Genomic DNA, 8,938 nt, shown 5'->3' with positions numbered 1-8,938 from the left:
GCTTGTATAAATGTAATGTTGACTTGTTTACTCGGGCGGTCCGGCCCAGATATATGAAAATTCAGGTGGGGAAATCTCCCCCCGTGAAAATTTCAAAAAAAAAATAACTCAAAATGTAGCATCTAGCGGATGCAAAGTATAATGAGTAACATCCCGCCTCTGCATAACCAAAGATGCACACAGTCAAACACGAACAAAAGCTAAATTTAAAAAACCCGATATATCAACAACAGTAGTCATATATATAGGACCAATACTATGCCTGTGTTGAAAGAGGTGGTGGACTGATTTGGAGATTATGCTACCACCTGTGTTTGGTGAAAACCTCCATGGCCGCACACTCTAACCGTATACAGACCATCTTGAACAACGGTGGGAACTCCGTTTGGTGTAGCATTGACCACATACGAAGCGAGTGTGTACAACAGAAAATAACCTGCAAAGGAGAAGGTTTTTTCCATTAAAACCCAACTCATTTCTACATAGCCAAAGCGACCATAATAAGGCATACATTCCCACTCTTATAAGCGTTCTAAACTTATCTGGAATACCTTCCAACCAGTGACCAAAAATATTGGTAACACTTATGGGCGGATATGAATTAGACGCTATTTGGATGACTGGCCATGTAGAATGAACGAACTTGCACTGGAAAAAGAGGTGTTTGATTGTCTTCGTGAGTACAAAAACAACATTTTTTTTTGTTTCCTTGCCAATTTCGACGAGCGAGATAGTCTTTGGTGAGCACAACTCCTTTCCGAAAATACCATATGAAGCTTTTAACTTCTGCTGAAACCTTTGATTTCCAAATCTTTTTATTATTATTCACTGGAACCTCTGAATGCGTGAACAAATGGTACATAGAGTCAACTACGAAGGACCCTGGTGTAGTGAGATTTCAGCAAAACACATCTTGTCTTTGTGTCAGGTTAATCGAATCCAAACGGGATAAAAGATTTTGCCATGACATAACATGGGGGCCAATCAAATCCCGCCTCAAAGAAATATCCGAAAGAAAAGAACTGAGCACCTGCACAAGAGCATCATTTTTTATTGCAGACAATCCCATACAAAGCTGGATAGCTACATGCATGGTGCAAGCGATCAGAGGTCACCAAATGCGAAATTCTGGAGGAGAGTTTTAATCAGTCGTCCAAGCTTTCTTCCCCACAAAAAAAAAGGAAAGGCCGTACCGTACAAGCTTTCTTTCTGTTCTTGAGGCAGCAGCTTTTCACTGCTTTTCCTTTTTTTTTTTTACCTTTGATGAAGTATAATTACTTGCAAATCGGAATGGTTGGCCTGGGAAATTTAGGAGGACATGTCTCCTACCATGTCCAACCAAGTTTTGATTAGGGAGCCCTGTCCAACCAAGTGTCCACCCCAATTTAATGCTGGGACGGGACGCTTTTGGATATCTTCAGTAGGTAGTACTAGTAGTACTGTACAGCCGTACATGGGGGAGGGAGCGTGGGGCGCTGGATCGAATTCTGATTTGGGCCTCAAAATTGGATAGGCTTTCCAAAGGCGCAGTTGGGTACTCTTGTGTGGTCGCGGCATTTTCATTGCCCGATTCTGTGGTGTAGTTCGTCTGTGAATCGAAAAAATGGATAGGACCGATCTACGTTCTACCACGAGTTACCGATTGGTAAAAAGACAAATTTTCAAGCAGCACGTCGTAGGGGATGTAGCTCAGATGGTAGAGCGCTCGCTTAGCATGCGAGAGGCACGGGGATCGATACCCCGCATCTCCAATATCCATTTTATGCAACTTTTTAGAAAATTTTGCAGCTGTGCTATCCGTCCAGTAGACGCACACGCACACATCGGTGATGCTTCCACGGCCAGGGTCTCGTGGCTGTAGGACCTTTTTTTTTTAACATAGCATGTCTATTTCGACGAACGGGCGTGTTGGTACATTTCTGTTCCGACTGTCGAGCATGTACTCCCTTCGGTCTTTTTTACTCTGCATATTAAATTTTCAAAAGTCAAACTTCATAAATTTATACTAAAAATTATCAACATTTACTATACCAAATATACATAATATGAAATATATTCTATGATGGATCTAATGATATTCATTTTGTAATATGAATGTTAATAATTTCTTCAATAAACATGGTCAAACTTCAAAGACTTTGACTTCAGACAAATCTAATACGCGGAGTAAGGACTGGAGGGAGTATTACTGGGGTGCCGGGGGACGGTTGAAGTAACCCAATGGTAGAATGGCTTGGGCCCGGCGCAGAATGAACTAGACACAGCAAAGCATGTCACACGTACATACAAAAACCCAACGCAACTAATAGAGCCAGTCACAAGTTCTGATTCGGCTGTTTCTTTTTTTTTTTCTTTTTTTTGATCGGGTACAAACTTTATTTCTCAAAGAATAGCAAGATCGTTTACAATGTGATGAGAAACAAAATCTGGGGTGGCACCTTCCCAAAGATCTGAAGATCTACTAGCAAGAGAGGCTTTAGCTATACAATCAGCTATATAATTTGCTTCCCTAGGACATTTACTAACTTCATACTTCGCATAATCCAAGCCCATCTCTCTGCTCTCTAGAAGAATAGCAGCCTCCTGTCCCAGGTGATTTTCTGAGTTGAGAGCCGACACTGCATTTGAGCTATCCGACTCAATATGCAGGATATTGCACCCAATCTTGCCTGCCAGGTAGAAACCATTCCGTATAGCGATCATCTCCGCCGTATCTACTGACACCACATGCGGTATGAACCATGAAGCAGCTGCTATGAAATCACCACGTTCATCTCGTGCCACTGCTCCTGTACCTGCCGTCATATTTTCAGCGTTGAAAGATGCATCTACATTGATTTTGACGACTCCTCTCGCTGGCTTGTGCCACATACGATCTCGCTGTACCACCGGCTGGTTCGGAGTTAGAGAGCGAATAAAGTTTGTTGCTAGAACTCTTATCGAAATTGATGTTTGGTGCGCATCCCGGACTGTGTCACCTTTAATAGTCTGTCGTCGTTGCCACCATATATACCAGCTTGCCACCGCAGTTAGCTCAGCCACAGATAGAGTGTTTTTTGATTCATGACGGTCTATGAGATTAGCCAGAGTGGATGCGCCTGACCGGTCCTCCACAACAGCTTGCAGCACTTCATTCTCAATTCCCAGCTCCTTCCATATAGCTTTCGCTCTTCTACATGTGAATAAACAGTGTTGTGTATCTTCGTATCCTATCTGGCATATTGGGCATTGTCCCGTGACTGGTATATGCCGGTTTGCTAAAGTTCCATAGCATGGTAATACTCCCCGGATCACCTTCCAGACGAAATGTTTAACTTTACCCGGAATTCTCAAACCCCACACATGTTTCCAGATATTGTTTTGCCGGCTACCTTGTGCTATATGTTGATTCTCCCTGCCGCCAAACTGATGCTGAAATTGCACACGATATGCCGATCGCACATTAAAAGTACCAGATCGATCATAGTGCCATGCTATAAAGTCTTCAAGCAGCTGCACTCGGAGAGGAATTTGTAGGATCCGGTGTACATCAACCTGCCAAAACACTTCTCGGATCAAATCCTCATCCCATTGTCCAGTATAAGGATCAATTAATTCCTCCACCTTGCTCAACATAGTTGCTCCCCTTGGAGTTATGATTTTCCTATTATCACTTGTGGGTATCCAAGGATCATTCCAGATATTGATTTGTGATCCCGTACCCACACGCCAGATGCACCCTCTCTTAAAAGTTTGTATACCCGCTATAATACTTTGCCAAGTAAATGAGGAGCCCTTTTTTGGTCCTGCCATGAGAATGTTTCCATCAGGGTAGTACTTTGCACCTAGAACTCGTGCACACAAAGATTCAGGGTTCTGGAGTAGGCGCCAACACTGTTTTGCTAATAAAGCAAGATTAAAACTGTGTAAGTCCCTAAACGCCAATCCACCCTTATTCTTCGGGATGCATAACTTCCACCATGCAAACCAATGCATCTTCTTCTTCTCCTCACTATCACCCCACCAAAAACCTGCAAGCTCATCCGTAATTGCCTTGCAAATACTTTTGGGTAATTTAAAAACTGACATAGCATATGAGGGAATTGCTTGGCCTACTGCCTTCAACAAGATCTCTTTCCCCTATATTGAGAGTACCTTCTCTTTCCAACCCTTAATTCTCTGGCAAATTCTGTCAATAAGATGTTGAAAGCAATCACTTCTATCCACTCCAACCATAGTGGGTAGACCAAGATATTTGTCTGTTAATGCCTCAGTTAGAATATTCAGAGTCATACACACCTCTTCTCTAACCAGCACACTTGTATTTGGGCTGAAAAAAATGCTCGATTTTGGAGTGCTTACACACTACCCGCTGCTCCCACAATAAACCTCTAGAACTCTTTTCAGTGTATTAGCATTGTGGGCATTTGCTTTCATAAGGATCAGTGAATCGTCTGCAAAAAGCAAATGTGATATAGATGGTGCATCTCTACACACCCGAATTCCTTCGATACCTCCTATCTCTTCTTCATGAGCTAACAGGCTAGATAAGCCTTCCAAACAAATCAAAAACAAGTATGGAGAAAGAGGATCTCCCTGCCTTAAGCCTCTTGATGGTGTGATATCCTCTGACTCCACTCCATTAAACCTTATTCTGTATGTTACTGAGGAGACACATTCCATTATCATTTCCACCCATTCCGATTGAAATCCCAGTCTCAACATCATTTTTTCAAGAAAGCCCCACTCTACTCTATCATATGCCCTTCATCATATCCAATTTTACCGCACAAAGACCATTCGAGCCATGGGTCTTTTTCTTTATTGCATGAAAGCACTCATAAGCAACTAACACATTATCAGTTATAAGTCTTCCAGGAACAAAAGCACTCTGTGTTGGAGATATTACCTCTGGAAGTATCTTCTTGAGTCTGTTTGCAATCATTTTTGAAATGATTTTGTATACAACGTTGCACAGGCTGATAGGTCGATATTGTGTTATTACTTCCGGACTATCAACCTTAGGAATTAGCACTATATTTGTTTGATTCCAACCAGTCGGTACTGTTTTGTTGTGTACTGCATGTAGCACCTCATCAGTAAGTTCATCACCTAGGATGTACCAGAAGCGTTTGAAAAAAATTGCATGCATACCATCAGGGCCGGGTGCCTTCATATCCCCGATCTGAAAAAGAGCCTTCTTTACCTCCTCCCTCGTATAAGGCTCCATTAGTTTTGTGTTCATCTCCGTAGAGACCTTTGGTTTCACCCTGCTTAATAAGTCCTGATCATCATCTGTAACTTCAGAGGAAAACAACCCAGAAAAATAGTTTGAAATGAGGGGGTTGAGGTTATCATTTCCCTCCACCCACACGTTATTATTATCCTTCAGTTTCTTAATCAGATTCCTCCTTTTTCTAGCAGAGGCAAAATTATGAAAGTACTGACTATTGCGGTCACCTCTACACAGCCATCTAACATTGCCTCTCTGGGCCCAAAAAATTTCCTCTTGGTCAAGCAAATTCTCTATCAAAACTGACAAGTCCTTCTGCCTCAACCGAACCTCATTTGTGAATGGAACTTGCATCAGCCGTTCCAATTCCTTTTGGGCTTTATTCAGGCGCACTCGGGGGCCTTTAAGCACTTTCCTATCCCATTCATGCAGGTCACGGTGGACAGCATCCACTTTCTCATGCAGTTTGCCATAGAGGCCTCGGTGATGCGCCTTTAGCCACGCTGTTTTGACGATCTCTTCCACCGTGTCTTCTTCTAACCACCTAGCTTCAAAACGCCTTTTATATTGTGGTTTTGCTTCTCCCACTCCCGCAAGATACTCTGTGTCCAACAAAATAGGCCTGTGATCTGATTTGCCCAATTCCAAGTTACACAGGCCAGCATATGGGTGCATGTTCATCCACCCACCATTCATCACAGCGTGGTCGAGTCGCTCCTTAAGGCCGCCTCGGAACCACGTGAATTTATCGCCCACGTATCCCAAGTCCTCCAGATCACAATCTGACAGTGCATCCTGGAAAGCTTGCAAACGAGCACGCTGTCGTGGTGCTCCTCCCTCCTTCTCTGATGACAGTAAGATCTCATTGAAATCGCCAATAATGACCCAAGGTAATCTAGACTGGGCGTGCAAGTCTCGCATGTATTGATATGTACGATCCTTATGCTCCCAGCTTGGTTCTCCATATATGCCCGTCATTCTCCAAATATTACCATTTGTCTCATGCACATGAACGTCAATTCCACATCGTGCGGTGGTCTGGGAGTAGATCCTAACCTCCTTCTTCCAGACCATTAGCAAACCGCCCGTTCTACCATCTGAGCACGGCTCCACGATCCTTTCGTCCATGCCCAACTTTCTCATCAGCCTTTCTGCCTTTGCATCATCCAAATGCGTTTTAGACAGGAAAAACGCATCCGGTTTGTGTCGCCTCTGGATATCCAGAAGAGAAAGAACTGTCGGGGCACCGAGGAGGCCCCGACAGTTCCAGCTAATTATTTTCATTGGTTCCGGCGATCCTCCTCAAAGGAGGTCGCCGATGAACTGCTCGCCATCTCTGTCCCTGCCCTAAACCTCTTGTTATCATGAATCTTTTGTGGAGTGCTAAGCTGGCTCTTGTCAACAACTCCCTTGCTCCCATTCTCAATTAATAGGACTCTCTCATTAACATTCCCCACATTAGATGTAACAACCAGGGCCCCATCCTGACCAATTAGCCTTTTCCGAGCCGTATGGATGGAAGGATCTCCCAGGTCCATGTCAACCTCCCGATCTTTTGAGTCTCTTGGGTTACCTCCTCCTTCTCCTGAACCCCCTCCTCTTCCCATGCTTCCTCCACCCCTGGGGAAATTTGGATTCCCCCGGCCACCTATATTGTCAAACTGCACGAGCAGCCAATCTCCCCATTCACAAGACTCTGGGCTATGAATTCCATCACCATACTCAGTTACCTCATGCCCAATTAAACCACAAAAATTGCAGAATCTTGGGAGTTTTTCATATTCCACTGGATACCATCTCATCTCCTTCAGGGTCAAAGGCACAAACTGGACCAAGGGGGTATCGAGCTTCACAAAGACTCGAGCTCTAAGGTACTGTGCCGGGTTGATGCGCCCCTCAGTAACAAATACTTTGATTGGATGAACACCCACCTTGTTCGCTATCTTCATTGACAGCGCAGACTTTTGCATTATTACATCAGGAATTCCCTTGATCCTCACACAAACTGGTATGCGATCAAGTTTATATTCATAGACATCAGTTAGCCCATCGTATTCTTCGATCACCACTGCCTCCCGCCTAAACAGCCATGGGCCTCCGTTCATAACCCTATTCCAATCTCCCAGGCACATGAATTGAACAATAAACTGATTCTCTCCCTTCTCTTTGAAGATCACATCCTGGGCGGACGCCCATGCATTACGCATGTCCTTGAACAGGGCGACGTGTGAGAACGGCCTTTGGGTATGAACCCTAAAGACTCCTAGCCATCTCGTCTCCTCCAGTAGCCCATCCACTTCTCCCGACAAATCCAGCTCCTCTTCCTCCTCTCCGAACAGATTCAGACCCTCAAACTTACTTTCAAGGTTGGGTTCATGCAAGGGAGCCGCATCGCCCCCCACCCTGTTACCAGATGCATCGCCGCCGCCAGTGCCGCCCGCCAGGGTTTCCTTTACTTTTTCCGCCATGCGATCGCCTCCTACGGACGCCTGATATGTTAGGAGCACGAGCCTGCCTTCAACTTCGGGTTTTAATGTAGGAATTTCCGCAGGATTCACCCGAATCAGATATACTCTCGCGCCGCCGCGAGAGGAACTGTGGAACCCTAGGTCGGCCTAGGGGAAACGGACTGCTTTGTTCTGAAAATAAACTATTTTTTCTTCTATATCAAAAAGGAAAGAAAACAGGAGATGAAAAGAAAAAGATGCACCCTTTATTTGTTTTCCTGATTACCACACCCAGAATCAATCCAGGAGAGTGAGTCAGTGACGGTAAGTCAGCACGGTGCCACGATCACATACCTTGCTACTGTACATCATTCGCCATTTGGCTAGTAAATAAAACGGAAAGAACAGGGGCCATGTAGCATTTCCCTCTCACGAAGATCTAAAATCTTATATTTCTGTTAGGGCTCTTTGAGGCGGAATTGCTGCACCATGGCTATTGCTGATGTCTTCCATTCCAATATAGGTTCTAACCTTTGCACTGTTTCTTCTCTCATCCTCTACCCGATGTGTATATGTAACTATCACCTATTTGATGTACTAAGCTATTGTTGCGAATATTAAGAATAAAAATATGCCAACATCTTGAGATCAAATGGAGATAGGAAGGTTGTAATCTGCTCGAATGAAGTTCCGGTGTTGTATATAAAGGGCAATGACCAAAAAACCGCTATTGATGGAAGCAAAGGTTGGTAGTCATTCATTGGTTTCCCATGAGCTGAATGGCATGGGTTGCACTTAGGGGCATAAATAAAAATAAATGGATGTGTATAAATACTTTCGTTATTGGACCACCCTGACCCATTCTGCTAGCTTTTCCACTGGTTGCACTGGCTGTGATAGTAACTAAAAGGGATAATTACATTCATGCCCTTAGTTGAGTCACCCTAGACAGTTTTGTCACTTGTTTGCGAGGGTGCTTGATACGTCTCCAACGTATCTATAATTTTTGATTGCTCCATGCTACTTTATCTACCGTTTTAGGCAATATTGGGCTTTATTATCCACTTTTATATTATTTTCGGGACTAACCTATTAACCGGAGGCCCAGCCCAGATTTGCTGTTTTATGCCTATTTCAGTGTTTCGAGGAAAAGGAATATCAGACGGAATCAAAATGGAACGAAATCAACTGGAGAAGTTATTTTTGGAAGGAAAGCAACCTGATAGACTTGGAGTGCACGTCAGGGGAGTCCCGGGCTGCCCACGAGGGTGGGGGGCGC

At 44.1% G+C, this 8,938-nt stretch overlaps 1 non-coding gene across 1 annotated transcript; it reads left to right on the top strand.

The window, feature by feature from the left end:
* Positions 1–1,678: 1,678 nt before the first annotated feature.
* Positions 1,679–1,751, top strand: TRNAA-AGC. The gene has a single exon. It is a non-coding gene; the product is annotated as a tRNA-Ala (tRNA).
* Positions 1,752–8,938: the final 7,187 nt, after the last annotated feature.

The sequence above is a fragment of the Triticum dicoccoides genome, chromosome 5B (assembly GCF_002162155.2).
Source record: "Triticum dicoccoides isolate Atlit2015 ecotype Zavitan chromosome 5B, WEW_v2.0, whole genome shotgun sequence".
In the NCBI taxonomy this organism is placed as follows: Eukaryota; Viridiplantae; Streptophyta; class Magnoliopsida; order Poales; family Poaceae; genus Triticum; species Triticum dicoccoides.
This window is presented reverse-complemented; position numbering and strand designations above follow the sequence as displayed.